Below are 25,617 nucleotides of genomic sequence, written 5' to 3'. Positions count from 1 at the left end.
GTGAAATCAAGTCAGTCTATCCTGGCTTAGTTTGTTCCCTCTCCCGACTTCTCGGTTATTGTCGAATGATCCCAACGTCAGTACTGCGATACACATTAACTTTTGTTTCTAAGGTCGATGGTGTGTTAAGGCGTGTTCACTCACGAAACTAAAGCGAAGCCACAGAACGCAGCTTACTGCAGAGGCGCCGCAGTTGCACGCGTGAAAACCCTCTTGTCGTGGCTGTCATTGCGATGGTGCCACTTTCTCCCGTGCCACTCAAACGTTAATGACAGCTGTACTTAGAGGCGCCACTAGCTTCCCTCCGCCACTGAATATCAGCACCCGAGAGCTCCTTTGTAGTTGCAGAATTCTGCCCTAGTTTTCTGCTATAGCCCCCGTTCAGTGTCTTTTAGTTTTATTGCTGAAACAAAAACCGTGGATGTTGTTGTTATTGTAGGAGACGATTTTCATTTTATGATAAAATAGCAAGAATGTGCAATGTGAAGAAGAGTTTGACAGAGCACTGAAAGACCTGAGTCGAAACAAGGCCCCCGGAGTAGACAACATTCCATTAGAACTACTGACAACCTTGGGAGAGCCAGTCCTGACAAAACTCTACCATCTGGTGACCAAGATGTATGACAGGCGAAATACCCTCAGACTTCAAGAAGAATATAATAATCCCAAGCCCAAAGAAAGCAGGTGTTGACAGATGTGAAAATTACCGAACTATCAGTTTAATAAGTCACAGCTGCAAAATACTAACACGAATTCTTTACAGACGAATGGAAAAACTAGTAGAAGCCGACCTCGGGGAAGATCAGTTTGGATTCCGTAGAAATGTTGGAAAACGTGAGGCAATACTGACCCTACGACTTACCCTAGAAGAAAAATTAAGGAAAGGCAAACCTACGTTTCTAGCATTTGTAGATTTAGAGAAAGCTTTTGACAATGTTGACTGGAATACTCTCTTTCAAGTTCTGAAGGTGGCAGGGGTAAATTACAGAGAGTCAAAGGCTATTTACAATTTGAATAGAAATCGGATGGCAGTTATAAGAGTCGAGGGGCATGAAAGGGAAGCAGTAGTTGGGAAGGGAGTGAGACGGGGTTGTAGCCTCTCCCCGATGTTATTCAATCTGTATATTGAGCAAGCAGTGAAGGAAACAAAAGAAAAATTCGGAGTAGGTATTAAAATCCATGGAGAAGATATCAAAACTTTGAGGTTCGTCGATGACATTGTAATTCTGTCAGAGACAGCAAAGGACTTGGACGAGCAGTTGAACGGAATGGACAGTGTCTTGAAAGGAGGATATAAGATGAACATCAACAAAAGCAAAACGAGGATAATGGAATGTAGTCGGATTAAGTCGGGTGATGCTGAGAGAATTAGATTAGGAAATGAGACACTTAAAGTAGTAAACGTGTTTTGCTATTTGGGGAGCAAAGTAACTGATGATGGTAGAAGTAGAGAGGATATAAAATGTAGACTGGCAATGGCAAGGAAAGAGTTTCTGAAGAAGAGAAATTTGTTAGAATCGAGTATAGATTTAAGTGTCAGGAAGTCATTTCTGAAAGTATTTGTATGGAGTGTAGCCATGTATGGAAGTGAAACATGGACGATAAATAGTTTGGACAAGAAGAGAATAGAAGCTTTCGAAATGTGGTGCTACAGAAGAATGCTGAAGATTAGATGCGTAGATCACATAACTAAAGAGGAGGTATCGAATAGAATTGGGGAGAAGAGGAGCTTGTGGCACAACTTGACTAGAAGAAGAGATCGGTTGGTAGGACATGTTCTGAGGCATCAAGGGATCACCAATTTAGTATTGGAGGGCAGCGTGGAGGGTAAAAATCGTAGAGGGAGACCAAGAGATGAATACACTAAGCAGACTCAAAAGTATGTGGGTTGCAGTAAGTGCTGGGAGATGAAGAAGCTTGCACAGCATAGGGTAGCATGGAGAGCTGCATCAAACCAGTCTCAGGACTGAAGACCACAACAACAGCAACGTGCACTGGTGGGATCCGTTACTTTCAGTCCTGGAATACATTAACAATTGTTTCGGCAACCTGTGGCGGTGCAAGATTCGAGTTCATTCTGAGGTTTTGCGAAACCAGACAATGCGATCAGTTTTAGAGTTTTTCAGTAATGTGGGTACCTTTTACTTTTCAACTTAAAGTTCTTTTATCTTCTCTTTAGTCTTCGAAAGAACTGTGATATTTAAATGTATTATTATGCAGCTCTCATTTAGATTCAGTTTTATATCAACATTATCTCTAAGCTATAAGCAATGTATATAGATAAATTTTTACTTGTGTACGCTTACAGAAGTCATAGAACTGACAGCGAATCTTTCGACCAACTATACAACCTGCAAGAGGACGGTTTATATTTGCAAACCAAATAAATAAAGAAGTAGTTCCTGGAATTCGTTGCTTATGGAACCATAAAAGGGAGTCGTATAAAGATTATGTTTTGAGAGATCAAGCACTCCTACAAATCTAATGCGGAAAATAGTCGTCGAGTATGATCTGTCAGTTACAAAAGCGAAAACTAAAAATATTAGACTGACTTCCGTTAAAGAGCACAACAAAATTCTAAAATCTCGGATAAATAGTGTGTCGCAGATGCTATTTATCAGCTGCTTTTGAGTGATTTACGACAGCAGACATGTTTCTGAGACGTTTTCTTCGCCTTGTATTTAACTTTTGTCTTAGCTCTAATGGTAAAACATGTACTATAACGGTAATAACTGCCTAAATCGTGTAAAACTGTGCCGCTACCTAGAGCTTGTGGTGTGAATATTAGCTTACGGTAGCTCTACAGTATGTTACGAGCTGAATTTTAGAACCTGAATTTACCGTAAAATCTGGTGTCTTCTTTTTCTAAAAGCCCGAATATCATCGTTTTATTTGGGTAGAATACACGGACCCTCATCTTCAAGTTGCAAATTCGCTGCCTTCTATCTCATCACCGAGCTAGACGGCGCAGTGCTTAAGCGTTGAACTTGCGTTCGGCAGCGTCATAGCTGAACGAAGGAAAGGAAAAAGTGTTTTGACGGAAAAGTCCCTCACCAATACTCCTACAAAACTGTTTCGCTCACGGACTCACCCATAGTCATCACTCATAGCTAAGCGTCTTACAAAATTGGAAATGTACACCAGACTACATAGAATGGATCGCATGCTGCAAGCTAGAGCGTATTCATTAAGCTATTAGACTTCAGGACGTATCAAATAACTATATCGTTACCATATTCTAAACTACTTTTTTGGCTATGGAGAAACGAAGGAAAGCAGACAAGCAATGTGAAGCCTATACACGTTTCTTAAAAATGGTTCAAATGGCTTTCAGCACTATGGGACTTAACATCTGAGGTCATCAGCCTCCTAGAACTTAGAACTACTTAAACATGACTAACCTAAGGACATCAAACACATCCATGACCGAGGCACGATTCGAACCTGCGACCGTAGCGGCACGTTTCTTAAATAGTAGTTTTGAAGGTTGCCTAAGATATATTATACATGCACATGTGCTATGAATCATTTATATGTATTTAGTGAAATGTGTGACATTCAGGCACATCCTGTCATGGTCGCCAATTTTATGGTGTTTGCAAGTTCTCTCATTACGCAAATGGCTGTGACCTTTCCTTTCACTTTTCACTTTTCATAGAAAGCCGTCCTAAATCTGTATTGCTGCTATGGCTCTAGTAAAACATGCTGCCGTCAGAAAATGGAAGCGAGTCTGCAGAATTTACTTAACTCGTTCTTTTTAATTCCTTCTTCACAGTTATCTATCCTGAATGTTTACAATGACGTCGGACTTCTTTCAGATCAGACTCTCAGCTCAATGTTGTAGTTATACTTATTGTTACATCGCTTCCACTTGTTTTCTACGCCTTTTGATGAGAAATGAAGAGAGCTGCAGAGATATAAATCTTGAGACTAAATATACTTATACCACTAAAAATCACAAAGCGAAAGTGTAAGTTTACTACTTCCTCCTCAGTCCGAGCCTTTGCTTCAGTGATGCTGACAGGACGTTTAAAACCTGGTCTTCCTTTCTTCGTTTTCCAATTTAATCATCAATTATATGCAACCGGTAGCTAGAAACGTTATGGTCATAATGATTTTGGTGCAGTCACTGTAAGACACTATACACTTAGCAAGACAGTGTATTGTTAAAGCTATACAAATAGTTACCTTCTTTTGTTCTATTCGACTGGGGTATGGGACGAGGGAAAAAAAGAGTCTGTACACCTCTGTATGTACCCTTTTGCCTCTCAGTTTATTCGTATGCACTATACGACAAATCCTCAACGAGGTCTACCCTTTTCTTTCTTAGTTTATTCGTATGCGCTATACAACAAATCCTCAAAGAGGTCTACAGACTTTTTCGCTTAGCCACCGTAGAATACTGAGTCTCTGATCTTCTCCCATTATGGTAACATAATGAAGACTTTCACGACCTTTTTTAGTTCTGTTAATAGAGGGTGATTCAGAGAAACGGGAAATACAGACATTATATACTGTTATGGAAAACATTTGTTACATTTATTTTTGTCATTTAATAGCAACACAAGCAAATTAGGAAAACTTAAACTTAATTTATTTCTTAAAGATGACATCTTGCGGGCGAACTCTATTCTTGCACAAACATTTCTGCAGTGTATTAGATAAATCATTTCAATGGAAATTTCAACAACTGCCTCTGGGATTGTAGCTTTCAGTTCTTAACTTGCACGATATACCTTGCTTTTAAGTTGACCCCGCAAGAAAAAAATCGCACGCTGACAGCTTAGGGGATCTAGGAGGCCTTTAAATATCACCGTTTCTCGAAGTTACACGATAGCAAAACAATTGGCGTACGATAGGCATCAATATTCGTTCTCTGTGTGACGTTGATCCGTTTTGTTACAACCACCCGTTGGCAGTGATTTCAGAATATGTCTGCAGTTTTTGAACAAAAAGGTTCCGAACATGGGCCAGTACCGTGATCGCTTGGTTTCAGTTCCTGGATGATCTGCAACTTTTATGGATCGTTAAGTAAATTCTGTACTAATTTTCTTCGCACTCTTCAACAATGCCACTGTAAAGACGGTGTATGACAACGAAATAGAACGATGTGGGTTTCTTATGACAGCGTGTAGAATAGCTTCGATATTTCTGATGTACGGACGGTTCTTACTGGCCTGGACATTTGTCATTTATTTTCGAAACTGTTTCCTCAAGATTACGTACCTTCTTTTTAAAAACGTGTGATGATGGAACGTGATGATACAATGAAGACTTTCACAACCTATGTTTAGTTCTGTTAACAGAGAGTGACTCAAAGAAACGAAAAATTGAAACAAATAAATATTGTTATGAAAAAAATTTTAAAATTATTTATCATTTAATGGTAAAAAAACGCGCGTTTTATGAAAATTTAAAATTATTTCCAAAAGACGATATATTGCAGGTGCACTCTATTCTCTCTACGTGCATCTTCCACACTGTCACTGTTTTCGTCAAATGATTTGATGTCAAAAGTATTTTGCAAACTACTCCAAGCAAGATTCGTAAGCAGGTTTTTGCACGTCAGCGTTAAAGTCGACCAGAACTACCAAAACAAATTTTAAAATTTCGCTTTTCTCTGAGTCGACCTGTAATTTCAAGGTGACATACCGTGGCGGAGGACGTCTTCAGAATTTCCAGGGTTGTCGTCACTGAAGGTTTCTCCACAGACTGGGAAGAAACGATAGTTACCAGTTTTATGCCTAAACCACGGCCTCCCAGCACGTTAGTTTCGGAACGGTAGAGTCTCGTGAGATGCCTTCCTTACAAAGTTCCAATCTGAGCGACTGAGCGCCCCTGTTACACTTCCGTAAAGGGTGAGTCGTTCTGATACCATCGGGTAGTAACATATCTTGATTTTCTGCATACCCTTTTGACAAGTGTTCTAGTTCTCTAAGCAGCACTATAGTCTTTATACGGATTGTTTTACAGATGCATTGCAGTTTCGCAGACTCCTACCAAGAAACCAAAGTTTTTCACTCGCCGCCCTCAGTACAGTTTTCAAGTTTCTTTCCGTTTCAGATTACTTACGGTGTTTGAACGAAGTGACGGGCTCCACAGTTACACCTCTAATGCTGCCTGTAATCTGATACTGCCGGGTTCTTTCTCTCGCTCACGCCCATTATCTTGCGCACGTCTACATTCGGTAGAGCAAGTGGGAATACAGTCTGTGACGTTAAAGAAGACTACCACTCACGTCGTACCGTTGCGCCGCGCTCTGTGCGCGTCCACCGGAGGATTCTTGAATATTTTTATATCCCGGGCCGATAGCGATGCCTCTGAAGCACGAATCGACGCGGTTCATCTCGGCCCGAGGAGTCAATGCCCTGCGGCGTGGCGCATCTGGCCATCGGTACCGTCAGTAACGTCAATCTGTCCCAGGTCGGAGGGGCTGGTAATGGACGGCAGATGGGCGATAGCGCGTGCGCCTGCGCCAGTGTTCCTCGCAGGAACGGCCAGCCGTTAATGTCCGGCCTCGTCTTTGTGGCGCCGCGCCGCCGTCCCCGTCGCCGGTCACGCGCAGCGCGTCCATCCACGCCTCACCGTCGCCGCGTAGCGCAGGCGCTGCAGTCTCGCGCGCGCGCACGCACGCACGGGTAGCTTCCGCCTCCGTACGCCCTCTGTAGATAGTCTCGGAAGTTCCATGCGGTTTTTCGCGGGTGATGCTGTGGTATACAGAGAAGTTGCAGCATTAGGAAATTGCAGCGAAATGCAGGAAGATCTGCAGCGGATAGGCACTTGGTGCAGGGAGTGGCAACTGACCCTTAACATAGACAAACGTAATCTATTGCGAATACATAGAAAGAAAGATCCTTTATTGTGTGATTATATGATAGCAGAACAAACACTTGTAGCAGTGACTTCAGTAAAATATCTGGGAATATGCGTACGGAACGATTTGAAGTGGAATGATCATATAAACTTAATTGTTGGTAAGGCTGGTGCCAGGATGAGATTCATTGGGAGAGTCCTTAGAAAATGTAGTCCATCAACAGGGGAGATGGCTAACAAAACACTCGTTCGACCTATACTTGAGTATTGCTCATCAGTGTGGGGTCCGTACCAGGTCCGGTTTACGAAGGAGATAGAGAAAATCCAAAGAAGAGCGACGTGTTTCGTCGCAGGGTTAGTTGGTAAGCGTGATAGCGTTACGGAGATGTTTAGCAAACTCAAGTGGCAGTCTCTGCAAGAGAGGCGCTCTGCATCGCGGTGTAGCTTGCTCTCCAGGTTTCGAGATGATGCGTTTCTGGATGAAGTACCCAATATATTGCTTCCCCCTACTTATAGCTCCCGAGGAGATAACGAATGTAAAATTAGAGCGCTCACGGAGGCTTTCCGGCAGTCGTTCTTCCTGCGAACCATAAGCAACTGGAACAGGAAAAGGACGTAATGACAGTGGCACGTAAAGTGCCCTCCGCCACACACCGATCGGTGGCTTGCGGAGTATAAATGTAGATGTAGATGAAAGCCACCGTGCAGGGCGTGGTGGAGGATGCGTCGAACCAATGCTTTCGATTTTCTACTCTATTCCATTCGCGCATGGGACAAGAACAAAATTTCTGTCAGCGATTAAAAAGTATATGTTTTAGTGTATAGTCGCAATTTATTGATTAACCGACTGCCTACCGGTGTCGGCACATAGTGCTATATTTAGGCCATCCTATGATCAAAAAGTTCGGTTACATAGTGTGAGCAGTAAGAATAGGCCTCTATGAATGTTAGTGATTTTGACTACAGGTACTAATGCTAGAAACAGATAAATTATTATTATTATTATTATTATTATTATTATTATTATTATTATTATTATTAAACTTGAATTATTCTATAATTTCCGTAAAGATTTTCTAAAGATATTATTTTCCTGGTAAATGTGTGAACTGCAAGATCAATTTACAAAAATTTTATAACGTATGAGAGCAAACGTAGGATCTACGGTATAGTGAACCTGTATAGTGGACCTTAAAATGTATAGCCAGCCTCTTACCCCTGGCATGCAGTAGTCACACTGTCTTCTCAAGTAGGTGTGTCCAGTACTAAAAGATGTCAATATTGAGCTTTAAATAGATGCAAATTGCGGCCAACAGTGACAACAGTGACCTCTACGCACAGAGTTCATTTTATTTTTGTCCGACATATACTGGAGATACAGCCATATATTACGACACTTGTTTCATAAGAGATTAATTTTGAAATCGATGCTGTATAGTGGTGTAAAGCGTATGTGACGGTAAATGCTAAACTTGCTAAACATGTTGGTAGTTTTGCTTTCAATGTCTTATTCAAATGGTTCAAATGGCTCTGAGCACTATGGGACTCAACTGCTGTGGTCATTAGTCCCCTAGAACTTAGAACTACTTAAACCTAACTAACCTAAGGACATCACACACATCCATGCCCAAGGCAGGATTCGAACCTGCGACCGTAGCAGTCGCACGGTTCCGGACTGCGCGCCTAGAACCGCGAGACCACCGCGGCCGGCCCATGTCTTATTACAGTGGGCATTATTTAATTTATAATGTTATGCTATTTTCAGATAACTTTTACACGGTCATTTTTTATAGGAAAAAGTAAAATAAACTCTATATATAGCGATCATTCCTATTACTGCTAGCCGCAATTTACATCTATTTAACGCTGAGTACTGTTTGCGTCATAGAGTACAATATTTTTGCAAATTGCTCTTGCTCTACGGTTCAGACTATATAATAGAATTTTTTGACTATAGGATGGTCTGAAGATGGTACTTGCACCGAAACACGTAGGCAGTCGGCAAAATAAATAATTGCGACTATAGAATAAAACATATACTTCTTCAGTATTGCATTGGTCGCTGTTCCACCGACAATATGTCTGGAATACGTATGTAGTAATGTCAGTATAACTCTAAACAAGTCCTAATCTCTACATCTACATCTACATGACTACTCTGCAATTCACATTTAAGTGCTTGGCAGAGGGTTCATCGAACCACAATCATACTATCTCTCTACTATTCCACTCCCGAACAGCGAGCGGGAAAAACGAACACCTAAACCTTTCTGTTCGAGCTCTGATTTCTCTTATTTTATTTTGATGATCATTCCTACCTATGTAGGTTGGGCTCAACAAAATATTTTCGCATTCGGAAGAGAAAGTTGGTGACTGAAATTTCGTAAAAAGGTCTCGCCGCGACGAAAAACGTCTATGCTGTAATGACTTCCATCCCAACTCGTGTATCATATCTGCCACACTCTCTCCCCTATAACGCGATAATACAAAACGAGCTGCCCTTCTTTGCACCCTCTCGATGTCCTCCGTCAATCCCACCTGGTAAGGATCCCACACCGCGCAGCAATATTCTAACAGAGGACGAACGAGTGTAGTGTAAGCTGTCTCTTTAGTGGACTTGTTGCATCTTCTAAGTGTCCTGCCAATGAAACGCAACCTTTGGCTCGCCTTCCCGACAATATTATCTATGTGGTCCTTCCAACTGAAGTTGTTTGTAATTTTAACACCCAGGTACTTAGTTGAATTGACAGCCTTGAGAATTGTACTATTTATCGAGTAATCGAATTCCAACGGATTTCGTTTGGAACTCATGTGGATCATCTCACACTTTTCGTTATTTAGCGTCAACTGCCACCTGACACACCATACAGCAATCTTTTCTAAATCGCTTTGCAGCTGATACTGGTCTTCGGATGACCTTACTAGACGGTAAATTACAGCATCATCTGCGAACAACCTAAGAGAACTGCTCAGATTGTCACCCAGGTCATTTATATAGATCAGGAACAGTAGAGGTCCCAGGACGCTTCCCTGGGGAACACCTGATATCACTTCAGTTTTACTCGATGATTTGCCGTCTATTACTACGAACTGCGACCTTCCTGACAGGAAATCACGAATCCAGTCGCACAATTGAGACGATACCCCATAGCTCCGCAGCTTGATTAGAAGTCGCTTGTGAGGAACGGTGTCAAAAGCTTTCCGGAAATCTAGAAATACGGAATCAACTTGAGATCCCCTGTCGATAGCTAATCTCTTGATCCCAAAGTGAGCTGCTCGCATGTTCTCCCTAGAACAAGCAAGCACAACCCCAGCAGACGACACGCTAATACCGTACAACAAGACTTCCAGCCTTGGTAACGGCATTTATTCGGTGAGAAATACAGTCCACAGGTTTCCTCAGGTGAGACTTACCCGTGGCCGTGATGATCTCGCATGTAAAGAGCTACACTCCATCCCTAGAGATCCCAGGTGCAATCTCGAATAGAGGCGGAATTTTTGTCTGTCCAGTCCTCCAGGTAGGCTCCAGATTCACTCAGTTATGAAATGAAATGAAAATTAAAGCACATGCAGCCGTCTCTTTTGCATTTAATTTATTTACGCAACCACTTTCGGTGTTCACTGTACTATCTTCAGGCACCCTGACCAACGTAAATTGGGAGGAATCCAATCTCGTTTGCAATCGTAGCAGGAGCCAAAATTAAATAAGCAGCGTCCTTAGTTCTCTTGTGCCCACGACACTATCCCTTCGTTCATCACGCGACTCGTCCCGTTTTCCTTTAGTCAAGATGCCTGAAGATCGTGTAATGAAACACCGAAACTGGTTGCAAAAATAAATTAAATACAAAATAGATAAGGGTGGGTATTTTAATGTGGCCCAGTCGAAACGTAAAAAATTGTGTCGTGCAGTCGTGAAGGGTACACGACTGGGCCTTCGGCTCCGAAAGCCAATGCTGACGATGTTTCGTTGAATGGTTCGCACGCTGACACTTGTTGATGGCCCAGAAATGAAATCTGCTACAATTTGCGGAAGGATTGCTTGTGTCACGTTGAACGATTCTCTTCAGTCGCCGTTGGTCCAGTTCTTGCATGATCTTTTTCCGGCCGCAACGATATCGGAGATTTGATGTTTTACCGGTTCCTGATACGGTACACTCGTGAAATGGTCGTACGGGAAAATTTCTACTTCATCGCTACCTTGGAGATGCTGTGCCCCATAGCTCGTGCGCCGACTTTAACACCACGTTCAAACTCACTTAAAACTTTATAACCTGCCATTGTAGCAGCATTACCGATGTAACAACTGTGTCAGACACTTGTTGTTTTATAGAGGCTCGCCGACCGCAGCGCCGTATTCTGCCTGTTTACATATCTATGTATTTGGATACGCATACCTATACCAGTTTCTTTGCCGCTTCAGCGTAGTTTGCAAGCATCGAGCGAGAGAATACGATAATCTCTTTGTTGACGTTGTGAACTGCATAAAACTCATATGTATGGCCAGCTAAATCGCTCTGTATAATCACGCCAACTATAAGAAGTAACAACTGTTGTGTTGGCAGAAGAGCCAACACCGTGTTACTAGTGGATGCCGAAATGTACGCGTTTAGCTCACGCAGGCTGGCGTGAGGAGGGAAGGACAATACTGACGTGAAGTCTGGAACATGACAAGGAATTAGATTTCAGAAAGCGGACGGAATTGGTTTGATACTTAACTTTAATTCATTAATGATGAACGTTGCTCTTGACGGTACGTGGTTCACAATATTATCAGTTCAGAATACATTCTTGAAGAATACGGCGCCTTGCTAGGTCGTAGCAAATGACGTAGCTGAAGGCTATGCTAAACTGTCGTCTCTGCAAATGAGATCGTATGTAGTCAGTGTAGCAAAGTCGGCTGTACAACTGGGGCGAGTGCTAGGAAGTCTCTCTAGACTAGACCTGCCGTGTGGCGGCGCTCGGCCTGCAATCACTGATAGTGGCGACACGCGGGTCCGACGTATACTAACGGACCGCGGCCCATTTAAAGGCTACCACCTAGCAAGTGTGGTGTCTGGCGGTGACACCACAACAACCAAATCATTATACACTGACAGCACCAGTCTATGATTTTTGAACGTCAGAACCAACTAGATGTAAGTACTATTCTACACCCAAACAATGTAAACGTAGGTTAGCGAAAGTACGTATTATTCGCAGGCAGCTAATAAAGGGAACTGTAGCCGAATCTGGTCTATCACAACCAAATGATAAAGCACTAAATACTTTAAAGATAGCAGCGATTTGGATTTCTCTATTTACAATGTCTGCAAGACGTATATCGCGCAGCGGACCCTCGAGAACACAAACTTATTTTGTATCTTACAAGCACCTTATCAAAAAGTCGCTGTAGGTGATTTTGTGGGATCTTCACTGAAAGTTACAAAATAAGAACTGCTTTAAATAATCGCGGACTCGTGTATCGACTTGCATCGTCTGACATGAATTGAATATAGTGTGCAGCAGAATGGTTCGTTGCCCATATATCAACAGTTCCCACGTGCGTCCTAACAGCGAGGTATTCCAAATAATCTGCCTCAAAAATAAGTCGGCTGTGGCGTGCCGATATTCTCCTGTCGAGGCGTGAGCTGCGCCGTGTGGGACGGTAAGCAGCTGCCGCTGGCGACCGCGCGCCGCTGCCGGCGGACAATGCGGCCCGAGCAAACATGGCGACGCTGAGTGATGCGGGCCTGCCGGCCGGCGCGCGCCCTCGTTAAAATGCCGCCCCACGCTTTGAACCGGAGCTGCCTGCACCTCTGCCAGGAGCACCTGTTTCCATGGAAACCTGCTGCTGTGAGGGCGACCGGCGGCGATAAAGAGGTCGCGCTGATTCCAGGCGCACGGCCAGAGAAATTTCTTTTTACGTCAGTTAAGTCTGGCGGGCCATTCAGTTCGTCCTAGCAGGTAAGTGGTCAGCGTGGCTGACTGCTATGCTGAGGAACCGCGTTCGGTTACCGGTACTGCCAAGAATTTTTCCTTGATGGTATGACTGGAACGGGGCGTACTCAGCCTCGTGATGGTAATTAATGAGGAGCGGTGCCTGCCTCGGGGAAGCTGACACCGACCGGGAGAGCGGTGTGTTGACCGCAAACCGCTCCATACGAATGACGTCATTGGCAGAAGATAACAAGGCGGTTTTAGGTACTGAACGTTTACGTTAGTATATAGCGAAATGTCCAGAAGTTGAACTTGTAATAATACTTAAATTATGTAACCATTACGGCACCTCACCTGAACCTCTCGATACCAGCAATACTACTGCGTTTCTGTAAAATAGTTAACATGACTGTGCTTAAACTGACACACAATATTTTTACCGCAACGCAATCAGACTTTCAAAAATCCCTACAAAAGAATGGCCCTGACTAACAATAACCTATACCTTTCATGAATTCTTACCTCACAAAAATCTACGTTACTCGAACGACTGCAATACAGTTAGCGCCAATACTTCCAGCTAAATTATAACTACTGAAGGCACTAACTACTGATAGGCACAGTTAGCAAAAGAAAGATGTTGACAGAGAACAAACAATGTATTTACCTTAATATTGTTCAAAAGTCATATTATATATATATCAGTTCATGACATCCAGTCTTACCAATGTACTGTCTCTGATGGACACACGTCTCTCAAAAATCCTCCATCTCACTACCCCATATCCACCACTGCTGGCGGCTCACCTCCAACTGCGCAACGCTATGCGCTGTTAACAGCCAACTGCCCAACACTACAATGGCAGACAACAATGCAAACTAGTCACAGTCTGCACACAGCACAGCCAATGATTTTCATACAGACCGCTACGTGGCGTTACCAATAAGAAAACCTAAACAGCCTACATACACATGTTTCCCAGACAACATTCACATTTGAGTTCATTAATGTAGAGACACTTTGATACATCGATATGTTTATGCTGTGTACTCTTACGTGTACTCTTTCTTTTGTCACTATGATCTTAACCGAGCGAGGTGGCGCAGTGGTAAAAGACTGGACTCGCATTCGGGAGGACGACGGTTCAATCCCGCGTCCCGCGTCCGGCCATCCTGATTTAGGTTTTCCGTGATTTTCCTAAATCACTACAGGCAAATCCCGGGATGGTTCCGTTCAAAGGGCACGGCCAACTTCCTTCCCCGTCCTTCTCTAATCCGATGAGACCGATGATCCCGCTGTCTGGTCTTCTTCCCCGAAACAACCTCAATCCACTATGATCTTTGACATACTTATAACTGATTTTTGGGCACGTAAGCAATTATTAGTTAGTTAGAGAGTCGGACCTTGAAAAAAGTCAAGTCTTGGACGTCATGTTGAAAGAGGTATATTGTAGTCGGTTTATAAAATGTGAACTTTAACGGTGACTGTGAGGAAGATGTTTTCAAATATGTTTTATAATGTGATGTTTTGTGTGTTACCTGATATTGCAACAAAAGCAATAACATGGAAGTGTAACTTAAATTCGGAGTGATGGTAATTTTTTTACATCACCGCTGTGCTAACTTTCAAAGGTTTAATCCTCAAGAATGGTTTGTGAAACACATCTACAAAACTTTTGAATATAGCAGAATAAAATCTAGGCCTCTTTGCATCCGAGCTAGGAATCATCACCACCTAGATTTTCGACGATTGAGCCATGATTTTACAACGAGACCAGCGTGGGAAACACAAAAAGATGAGTGCCTAGTTTATTCATTATCATATGAAATGACTATTAACTGTGCTCTAATGACACGTGCCACATAGTAACTTTGTTGTTGCCAGAAAATGCAGTATTTAGCAGCGTGAGCAACACCATAATCATTATTAAATTTTTGCCCTTTGTTGTGGTAGGGTTGTTAGAAACTGGAGCTCGCGATGAAGGGATAGCAAGGTGAGATATGTTGCAGACGTTGCTGTCCTCTGTGAAGTGTAGGACCTTCGAACAGAGTGGTCTTCTGAGAACACAAGCAAAAAACGAAAGTAGTAAGGTACGGCAGAAATGGGTGAACGACAAACGTAGATGAAAACTGGAATTCTACATCACTAGAAGAAAAATTATGCTTCACGTACAAGGGACGAAAAAAATATGGGAAAATGTCAAACACAACACATTAGTTGGCCAAATAATGTATAGGAAAATTGTAGGTGTTAATAGTAGAATTCCGATCGTTTCGGAATGCATAAATACAGGTCCTGAAGGGTTTTCAAAGGAATCTTATACCATCATTCCTGCAGAAGAGAGGAACATTCAGTTAACGATGATGGAGTAGCGATAGCGCACCGATCTCCTCAAAGTGAAATGATAATTAAATGGACACCCTAGCTGCAAACAGGCGTTGATATACTTCACTGGGGACATGATGAAAATGTGTGCCCCGTCCGAGACTCGAATCCGGGATCTTCTGCTAACATGGCAGACGCTCTAATAGATGTTTGCCCATCATACTCATTACTCGTGGCAGATTAATCTGCCAAGTCCCGTACGAGTTCGGGCATAGCGTGTGCACAAGAAGGTCAATGGCCGGGAAGCCATATTTTAACTATGTATGACGGTAGTATCTGTTCACGAAAGTATAGTTACCGTTGATGAGCATGCAGCTTTGCTAGATAAGTCACTGCAGGCGCACTATCCTCTGTGCCCTCGGTGGCTCACAAGGGGACGGCCTCAGACACGGCCAACCGATTCGGCTCTAACTTGGCAGGTTGCTTGTGTACAACCTCAAACGAAAGACTAAGATATTTTGAGAAAATCACCCCTGAAGGTTATGACGAGTAATCGACTCAAAATTGGTGGGATCGATAGATAATTGTAATTAGAGCACTGTTTATCATGGGGTATGGGGTCCGCAAACGCAAACTTTTACAGAAATCGAGGATAGAAACTTTTACAACTGCCGCTTCTATACCCACATGGTAAACGTTTTTCGCCGACAGTACCGATAGCGCAAATCACCCCTGAAGGTTATGACGAGCAATCGACTCAAAATTGGTGGGATCGATAGATAATTGTAATTAGAGCACTGTTCATCATGGGGTATGGGGTCCGCAAACGCAAACTTTTACAGAAATCGAGGATAGAAACTTTTAAAACTGCCGCTTCTGTACCTACATGGTAAACCTTTTTTGCCGACAGTACCGATAGCGCAACGGTCAGGTAAAGCCGGCACGGTAGCTCAGTGTGTTCGGTCAGAGAGTTGGTTGGCCTCTGTAATAAAAAAAACTGAGTGGTAGGATCAACAAACGAACTTGAACACGGATGTCTTGTGACTTCCGCAAAGACCAAACCCAACGATCAACAACGAACAAAAAGAAAAAAAAAAGAAAAAGAAAAAAAAGAAACGTAACTGTCTGGGAATCAGAAAACCCGGGTTCGAATCTGGAAGAAACCTAACGGATGTTATTCTTTTCGTTTGTATTTTTCCATATCTCAGTTGATAGGGATAGCAGGGTTATTTGCCTAACTTATTATTATCATTCGTTATTGATTTACTTACCTTATTAACTCTCCTATCCCTGTCAATTGAGATATGGAAAAATACAAACGAAAAGAAGAACATTCGCTAGGTTTCTTCGAGATTCGAACTCATGTTGTCTGATTCCCAGCCAGTTACCTCGGCCGTTGCGTTATCGGTGCTGTCGGCGAAAAGCGTTTACCATGTGGGTACAGAAGCGTAGGTTGTAAAACTTTCTTACCTCGATTTCTGGAACAGTATGCGTTTTCAGACCCCATACCCGATGATGAAAAATGCTCTATTTACAATTATCTATTGATCCCGCCAATTTTGAGTCGACTGTTCGTCATAGCATTTAGGGGTGATTTTCTCAAAAAGTGGGGGTGTTGACCCAAAATATCTTAGATTGCTTCGATTTAGGTTTTACACAAGCGACCTGCCAAATTTGAGCCGAATCGGTTGGCCGTGTATGAGGTCTTCCCCTTGTCAGATGGATAGACCGTCTGCCATGTAAGCAGGAGATCCCGGGTTCGAGTCCCGGTGGGGGTCCACATTTTCAACATGTCCCCAATGAAATATATGAACGCCAGTTTGCAGCTAGGGTGTCCATTTAATTATCATTTCATTCTAGCAAAGCTGCATGGTCATCAACGGTAACTGTTCTTTCGGGAACAGATACTATAGTCATATATAATACTCAAAGTGAACCACAAAGGCTCAATAATATTCAGGTGTGATATTGTAGTGGCAAGAGGAAATGCGACAGTTCGTCCTCGTGCTCACAAAACCAGTCCTGAGTGATGCGTGCCATGTGAAGAGGAGTCCCGTCGTCTTGGAATACAGCATCACCACTGGAGGAAAAACATTCTACCGTGAGGTGGACTAGATCAGCCAAAATGGCCAGTAATGCTACCTTTCAGAGTAACCGTGGGGCCCATAAAATACCAGCATATGGCTGTCCGGGTCATCACCTAACCCCCGCCATGTTTCACTCTTGGGAGGTGAACTCGGCCAGAAGTTGGAAACAGTGTGAAACAAGACTCATATCGGGCCAAATTACGTTCCTCGATGCCTCCAGAGTCCAGGTTTTGTGGCTTCGGAGCCACGGTTTTACGGGAATCTGTATCACTGATGAGTGGTTTTGGAATTTCAGTTCTCCTTCCAGTTCTCCGCTTTTCGAACTCCTTTCTGCTGTTTTGGTGCTACCGGGGTAAGAAAGTGCGTCATTCGTTTCTACTGCTACTTCTGCAGCTGTAGTCCTCGTATCTTTGGTTATAATCCTGTTCAATGACAGTGCGCCACGGTAGCTCAACATACGCTTTCGTCCGCGTTGCGACTTAGCGGATGTTTCCAGAATGAGATTTTCACTCTGCAGCGGAGTGCGCGCTGATATGAAACTTCCCGTCAGATTAAAACTGTGTGCCGGACCGAGACTCGAACTCGGGACCTTTGCCTTTCGCGGGCAAGTGCTCTACCAATTGAGCTATCCAACCACGACTCACGCCCCGTCCTCACAGCTTTAGTTCTGCCAGTATCTTGCCCGCGAAAGGCAAAGGTACAGAGTTCGAGTCTCGCTCCGGCACACAGTTTCAATCTGCCAAGAAGTTTCATATTAGCGGATGACTTTTTCCTGTTTCCCTGTATGCAGTATAAATCTTCGATAAGATGCCTCTTGAAACACGAAATATTTCTTCTACTTTTATTAAGGAGCAGTGACCATAAGGCCACGAAAAGTTGCCCACGTTCGAATTCACATACTTTAGACGTAACGCACTCACAACTAGACATAACACTCTTCTTACCGCAACTGACGCTTGCAACATATTGAGGACGTTACACACGTGCTGTCTGATGTCAACTATAACATCGCAACCTGCGGGCTTATCTAGCATCTCCATTTTCGCTCAAGCGTGCCTTTCTCACGGTATTTCCATACTTTTGTCCAACTACCGTGCGAAAGATGGAGAACATAAAATATTGATTAGCGCAGGGAAAGAGAGCAATCTACTCAAAAGAAATCTGGTTGTACAAAACGTAATCCTTTAGTAAGAAAGACGTTTCTGAGATTTTATCTCTGGAGCATTGTAAGGAAGTGAATATGATTATGCTTTATGGAAACAGAAAATGAAGAGAATCGAAGATTTCAAAAATGGTGTTACAGAATGATAATGAAAATTAAATGAGCTTATGAGATTGATTTACATTTTAAAAAACATTTGTACTGATTAGGGCAATATTTTATACTTAAGTCATTGATGCTTCGTAGCAAAATATTCGCAATTGCCTCGCAAGCGTCTGGCTTGCAGAGCCAAATTTACGGGACAGTTTTTTGAGTGTCAGTTTTCGAAATTAATTACACCCTATATATTCACCCTTTTCCCTAATTACCTGTAATGTTCAAGACGATGCTTTAATGATCACAGTGCACGCCTTACCTGCCTGATTGGCTTGAAATGATTATAAACTTGTAATGGACATAAGGCGTTACTTCATACGTAACTGGTTGCAGCACTAATTGGACATCTTTTACGATGTCACTACTGGCTGCCGTCCGCGAGATGGTACTGTAATTAGCCCAATATATCAATAAAAGCAAAGGAGCTACGTGAGGGGTCACCTTCTTTAAGATGCAGTATACTGCATGCACTCGCAGTCGCGCTCTCGTGGCATGGTGATACAGGTGATGTTGTGAAGTAACAACACAGTTGTGGTGGATCTCAGGCCACAGAAGCAGAGTATCAAGTCACCATAAAAGTGAGCGTGACTTTTCCTGGATTCTGGTTGGCTGGTGAATAAAAATTCCTATTCCCCTGCTGCGCTAAAGAAACACAAAAGCGGAGACCAGTTGTGGCGGTGGTAGGTGTGCACACGCCAAGAGAGGTCGTCCATGTGTGAGCAATGCAGATTAGTTGTATACTGAGTATATCAGCAATGTAAAATTTCCTTTGTTGGTCTGCGCCGGCCGCTGTGGTCGAGTGGTTCTAGACGCTTCAGTCCGGAACAGCTCGGCTGCTCCGTTCGTAGGTTCGAATCCTGCCTCGGGCATTGATGTGTGTGATGTCCTTAGGTTAGTTAGGTGTAAGTAGTTCTAAGTTCTAGGGGACTGATGACCACAAATGTTAAGTCCCATAGTACTCAGAGCCATTTTTAGTTCTAAGATCTAGGGGACTGATGACCTCGAAGTTAAGTCCAATAGTGCTCAGAGCCATTTGAGCCATTTTTAAATAGTTCGTTGATCACTGCCAACAGCCACACAGCAAATTCTTTATAACGCTCACCATAGCGTCAAAGCTGAGTGATCTACGGGCGACCACAGACTGTCCACTGCTACAACGGAACAGGACACATACACTCGTGGAAATGGAAAAAAGAACACATTGACACCGGTGTGTCAGACCCACCATACTTGCTCCGGACACTGCGAGAGGGCTGTACAAGCAATGATCACACGCACGGCACAGCGGACACACCAGGAACCGCGGTGTTGGCCGTCGAATGGCGCTAGCTGCGCAGCATTTGTGCACCGCCGCCGTCAGTGTCAGCCAGTTTGTCGTGGCATACGGAGCTCCATCGCAGTCTTTAACACTGGTAGCATGCCGCGACACCGTGGACGTGAACCGTATGTGCAGTTGACGGACTTTGAGCGAGGGCGTATAGTGGGCATGCGGGAGGCCAGGTGGACCTACCGCCGAATTGCTCAACACGTGGGGCGTGAGGTCTCCACAGTACATCGATGATGTCGCCAGTGGTTGGCGGAAGGTGCATGTGCCCGTCGACCTGGGACCGGACCGCAACGACGGACGGATGCACGCTAAGACCGTAGGATCCTACGCAGTGCCGTAGAGGACCGCACCGCCACTTCCCAGCAAATTAGGGACACTGTTGCTCCTGGGGTATCGGCGAGGACCATTCGCAACCGTCTCCATGAAGCTAGGCTACGGTCCCGCACACCGTTAGGCCGTCTTCCGCTCACGCCCCAACATCGTGCAGCCCGCCTCCAGTGGTGTCGCGACAGGCGTGAATGGAGGGACGAATGGAGACGTGTCGTCTTCAGCGATGAGAGTCGCTTCTGCCTTGGTGCCAATGATGGTCGTATGCGTGTTTGGCGCCGTGCAGGTGAGCGCCACAATCAGGACTGCATACGACCGAGGCACACAGGGCCAACACCCGGCATCATGGTGTGAGGAGCGATCTCCTACACTGGCCGTACACCTCTGGTGATCGTCGAGGGGACAGTGAATAGTGCACGGTACATCCAAACCGTCATCGAACCCATCGTTCTACCATTCCTAGACCGGCAAGGGAACTTGCTGTTCCAACAGGACAATGCACGTCCGCATGTATCCCGTGCCACCCAACGTGCTCTAGAAGGTGTAAGTCAACTACTCTGGCCAGCAAGATCTCCGGATCTGTCCCCCATTGAGCATGTTTGGGACGGGATGAAGCGTCGTCTCACGCGGTCTGCACGTCCAGCACGATCGCTGGTCCAACTGAGGCGCCAGGTGGAAATGGCATGGCAAGCCGATCCACAGGACTACATCCAGCATCTCTACGATCGTCTCCATGGGAGAATAGCAGCCTGCATTGCTGCTAAAGGTGGATATACACTGTACTAGTGCCGACATTATGCATGCTCTGTTGCCTGTGTCTATGTGCCTGTGGTTCTGTCAGTGTGATCATGTGATGTATCTGACCCCAGGAATGTGTCAATAAATGTTCCCCTTCCTGGGACAATGAATTCACGGTGTTCTTATTTCAATTTCCAGGAGTGTATTTAAGGAGCGAAGAAGTTTAAAGGCAGGTGTTGTGGTTACTCTAAAAAACCACGTGAGAGTAGATGCAGATGTGGTTGGTCAGCTAGTCAGTCTGACAGAGGGTATAAAGACACACAGTAGCTCTTTCTGGATGGGCAGATGGAATGGGGCCCGACAGATGTTACCGAAAGAACTGTGCCAGGCTCAGCGTTGTACTGGCACCCCAACTGTCGGGTCGCCTTTGCGCTGGTAAAAAAAAATAGGAATCCACCAAAAACTAAGCCAAGGAATCGCAATCCTGCTTTTTAATTGTGTATGTCTTGTTTATTTACAGAAACTGCGTCCTCGACCCAAGACATTTTGGCTATGAGAGGCATTCTCCCACCAAGTTACTTGGAAATATCAACTGCTTTGTTAACGTAGCGGTTAATATAAAACGGCACAGAAAGCTAAAGTAACGTGGGACGGCCGGCCGCGGTGGTCTCGCGGTTCTAGGCGCGCAGTCCGGAACCGTGCGACTGCTGCGGTCGCAGGTTCGAATCCTGCCTCGGGCATGGATGTGTGTGATGTCCTTAGGTTAGTTAGGTTTAAGTAGTTCTAAGTTCTAGGGGACTCATGACCACAGCAGTCGAGTCCCATAGTGCTCAGAGCCATTTGAACCATTTAACGTGGGACGAAGTATCTGACTGACTGGCACAAACATGTTGTGCGAACTGGTGAGAAGGCGATACTGACAGAAAAAGCATTTCGCCTCAGTCAGTCATGAGTGGCGAACATGCGAGTCTTAACAACACTGCTCAAAAATGGTTCAAATGGCTCTGAGCACTCTGCGACTTAACATCGGAGATCATCAGTCCCCTAAAACTTAGAACTACTTAAACCTAACTAACCTAAGGACATCACACACGTCCACGCCCGAGGCAGGATTCGAACTTGCGACCGTAGCGGTCGCGCGGTTCCAGACTGAAGCGCCTAGAACCGCTCCACCACTTCGGCCGGCCAACACTGCTCTGTTAGAGACCCAGGAACACTTGTGGCCTAGCCGTTTTAGTGGAAATCATCAGTCAAATATCTAAACTATGCTTCTGAAAAGTTAAAATGCATTGTCGGTGGGGTGTGAAAATTATAATTGTGACTTCTCTTGAGTTAGCCTCGTTTGTTTCGGGTTAGGAAACTGGTGAGAACACTGACGGTTTTATTAGTTCCTATATGTTGTATGAAAATTGTTGGATGCATCCACTTTGCGAAGGAGGCAAGGGATCAGAATTGAGATCTGTATACTCACTTGAAACTCGCCACCGGGTCCTATGACATCATCTCTGAAGTCGCCATTTCCGTACAATGGGAGACTCGACTGACGTCACCGTTGGTGCTCACATAATTGAAAACTCGTTTTTATGTCTGTACGTTTTCACTGTGAAGTGTGTACTATACTATTGAACCTATCTAACTTTTTTCGTTCATCTACTTATGGAGCGCATTTGCCGTTGAACACATGGCCTCAATTTTCGTCTTAAACCATCAACAGCGGCGCCATGATTTCTAATCTGAGCAGCCCTCAGCTTTGGACTTGTATTAGCTCTATTCCTGATCAGTCCAGAGGATACCGATGAAGCTACACATGGGGATCAATTGTGCTTGAGCAGTACAAAGCATGTCTTGGACTGCTGTCTTCTAGAGGTTACGGAATCCGCACGAGGATCCGCAGTACAACAATAGTATTTTATTTCGTGATTAGTTTATCAACAAATCTGTCACAGTTGCAGTACACCCGTTGGGCGGCCAGTTTCAAACCACCTGACTAATTCTCACGCTTGACCTACTAAAGCTGCTCTGAAAATGACTGATAAAAACAAAGCGATACGTGCTTTACAAAGTAATGGCAAATGACTGTCACAGTCAACGTGTTCCTACTTAGTGAGTCAGAATCAAACTTGGTTTAAAACTAGCCGCCTAACATACGTACTGCAACAGTGACGGATACGTTAATAAATGCTTCATGAAATACTCTACTGGCCATTAAAATTGCTACACCACTAAGTGTTACATACGCGAAACTTAACTGACAGGAAGAAGATGCTGTGATATGCAAATGATTAGCTTTTCTGAGCGTTCCCACAAGACTGGTGCCGGTGGCGATACCTAGAACGTGCTCACATGAAGAAAGTTTCCAACCAATTTCTCATACACAAACAGTAGTTGACCGGCGTTGCCTCGTGAAACGTTGTTATGATGTCTCGTGTAAGGAGAAGAAATGCGTACCATCAAGTTTACGACTTTGATAAAGGTCGGATTGTAACCTATCGCGATTGCGGTTTATCGTATCGCGACATTGCTGCCCGCGTTGTTCGTGCCGTGATGGATTCCAACGGCCTCGTATCACTAGCAGTCAAGATGAGAGGCATCTTATTCGCCTGGCTGTAACGGATAGTGCACCCACGTCTCGATCCCTGAGTCATCGGATGGGGACGTTTGCAAGACAACAACCATCTGCACGAACACTTCGACGACGTTTGCAGCAGCATGGACCATCAGCCCGTACACCACGGTTGCGGTTACCCTTGGCACTGCATCACAGTCAGGAGCGAATGCGATGGTGTACTCGACGACGAACCTGGGTGCACAAATGGCAAAACGTCATTTTTTTGGAAGAATCCAGGATCTGTTTACAGCATCATGATGGTGGCATCCGTGTTTGGCGACATCACGGTGAACGCACATTGGAAGCGAGTATTCGTCATCGCCATACTGGCGTATCAGCCGGCGTGATGGTATGGGGTGCCATTGATTACACATCTCGGTCACTTCTTTTTCGCGTTGACGGCACTTTGAACAGTGGACGTTACATTTCAGATGTGTTACGACCCGTGGCTCTACCCTTGATTCGATCCCTGCGAAACCCTACATTTCAGCAGGATAATGCACGGCCGCATGTTGCAGGTCCTGTACGGGCCTTTCTGGATTCAGAACATGTTGGACTGCTGCCCTGGGGTGCTCATTCTGCAAATCTGTCACGAATTGAAAACGTCTGGTCAATGGTGGCCGAACAACTGGCTCGTCATAATACGCCAATTACTACTCTTCATCAGCTGTGGTATCGTGTTGAAGCTCCATGGGCAGCTGTACCTGTACACGCCATCCAAGCTTTGTTTGACTCAATGCCCATGCGTATCCAGGCCGTTATTACGGCCAGAGGTGGTTGTTCTTGGTACTGATTTCTCAGGATCTATGCACCCGAAATTGCGTGAAAATGTAATCACATGTCAATTCTAGTATAATATGTTTGTCCAATGAATACCCGTTTATCATCTGCATTTCTTCTTGGTGTAGCAATTTTAATGGCCAGTAGTGTATTAATAAAGTCTGCTGGTCCTGTATGAACAAAATTTTGAAACTGCAAAGAAAACAGTATTTTATTCCCTTAATACCGAAGACTTATTATACCTCCCGCAGTGTGCCGACAGACGTCGGAAGGAATTTCGAGGCGAGTGGTAATCGTAGCTGTGGGACGTGGGCCTGAAGGTTTCCACCTGCGACACCAGCCGCACACTCGCGCCCTCTGCAGAAGTGCCCGGGGTAACTTCACTGTGGAGCGTGGCAGTGCGTCGGGCGCACGCGCGCCCCGGCAGGCCTTCGCCGGCGCCGCGGCCGCTCGGTGGGCGCAGTCCGCCGTTCGTTGACCGCGCCGGCCGCAGGGGTCGGCGCGCAATTGGCGCGGGTCGGGGCGGCCACCTGCCCGCACATTTGTCCTCGTTGGCCGCGGAGTCTTGTTTGTGCGAGCCGGGCCGGGCCGGGCCGGGCCGGCCGGAGCCGAGCGCAGCGCAGCGCGTAATGGACGATCACTTGCGCTCGAACGCTGACCCCGCTTCGGTTACGGAGCCTCTGCCGCGAAGGCTGACACGGCGCCGCTGCACCGTCTCGCCTGCTCCAGGCGACAGCTTACCAGCAGGTTGTCTCAGCAACTATCCACGTATTTCAAACTACCGCCTAGAGACTACACGATAACCCAGATCAGAGACGATAAACAATGAAGACTCTGACTGTTCAGATGTATGTGAAATCTTAGGGGACTTAACTGCTGCTGCCGGAGTGGCCGAGCGGTTCTAGGCGCTACAGTCTGGAGCCGAGCGACCGCTATGGTCCCAGGTTCGAATTCTGCCTCGGGCATGGATGTGTGAGCTGTCCTTAGGTTAGTTAGGTTTAATTAGTTCTAAGTTCTACGCGAGTGATGACCTCATAAGTTAAGTTGCATAGTGCTCAGAGCCATTTTGAACTTAACTACTAAGGTCATCAGTCCCTAAGCTTACACACAACGTAAGGGGGATAGGACGTCAAACGGGCAGACGTGGAGCAGGAGAGACACCATAGTACATAATTATACAAATAAATACCAATACCATATTCTTTTACAAATAAATTAAGAAGAATTTGTCGGCATGACCAGGTAGGATTCACAATTCACACTCATAGCAATGGAAGTTCAAAAACATAACGAAATAAATTTTTCTTACATGTGAAATTTCACCATTTTTTCCACTTACTAATGGTTCCATTTGTTGATGTAGCTACACTTTTCTTC

The 25,617-nt window shown here is 44.7% G+C and overlaps 1 protein-coding gene and 1 non-coding gene across 2 annotated transcripts in view; both read right to left on the bottom strand.

The window, feature by feature from the left end:
• The window catches only part of LOC126272046 (thrombospondin type-1 domain-containing protein 4), a 2,052,781-nt gene that overhangs the window by 250,837 nt on the left and 1,776,327 nt on the right, over nt 1-25,617 (bottom strand). The gene's annotated exons all lie outside the window — the stretch shown is intronic.
• On the bottom strand, nt 17,703-17,777 carry Trnas-cga (transfer RNA serine (anticodon CGA)). The gene has a single exon. It is a non-coding gene; the product is annotated as a tRNA-Ser (tRNA).

The sequence above is a fragment of the Schistocerca gregaria genome, chromosome 5 (genome assembly GCF_023897955.1).
Source record: "Schistocerca gregaria isolate iqSchGreg1 chromosome 5, iqSchGreg1.2, whole genome shotgun sequence".
NCBI lineage: Eukaryota > Metazoa > Arthropoda > Insecta > Orthoptera > Acrididae > Schistocerca > Schistocerca gregaria.
This window is presented reverse-complemented; position numbering and strand designations above follow the sequence as displayed.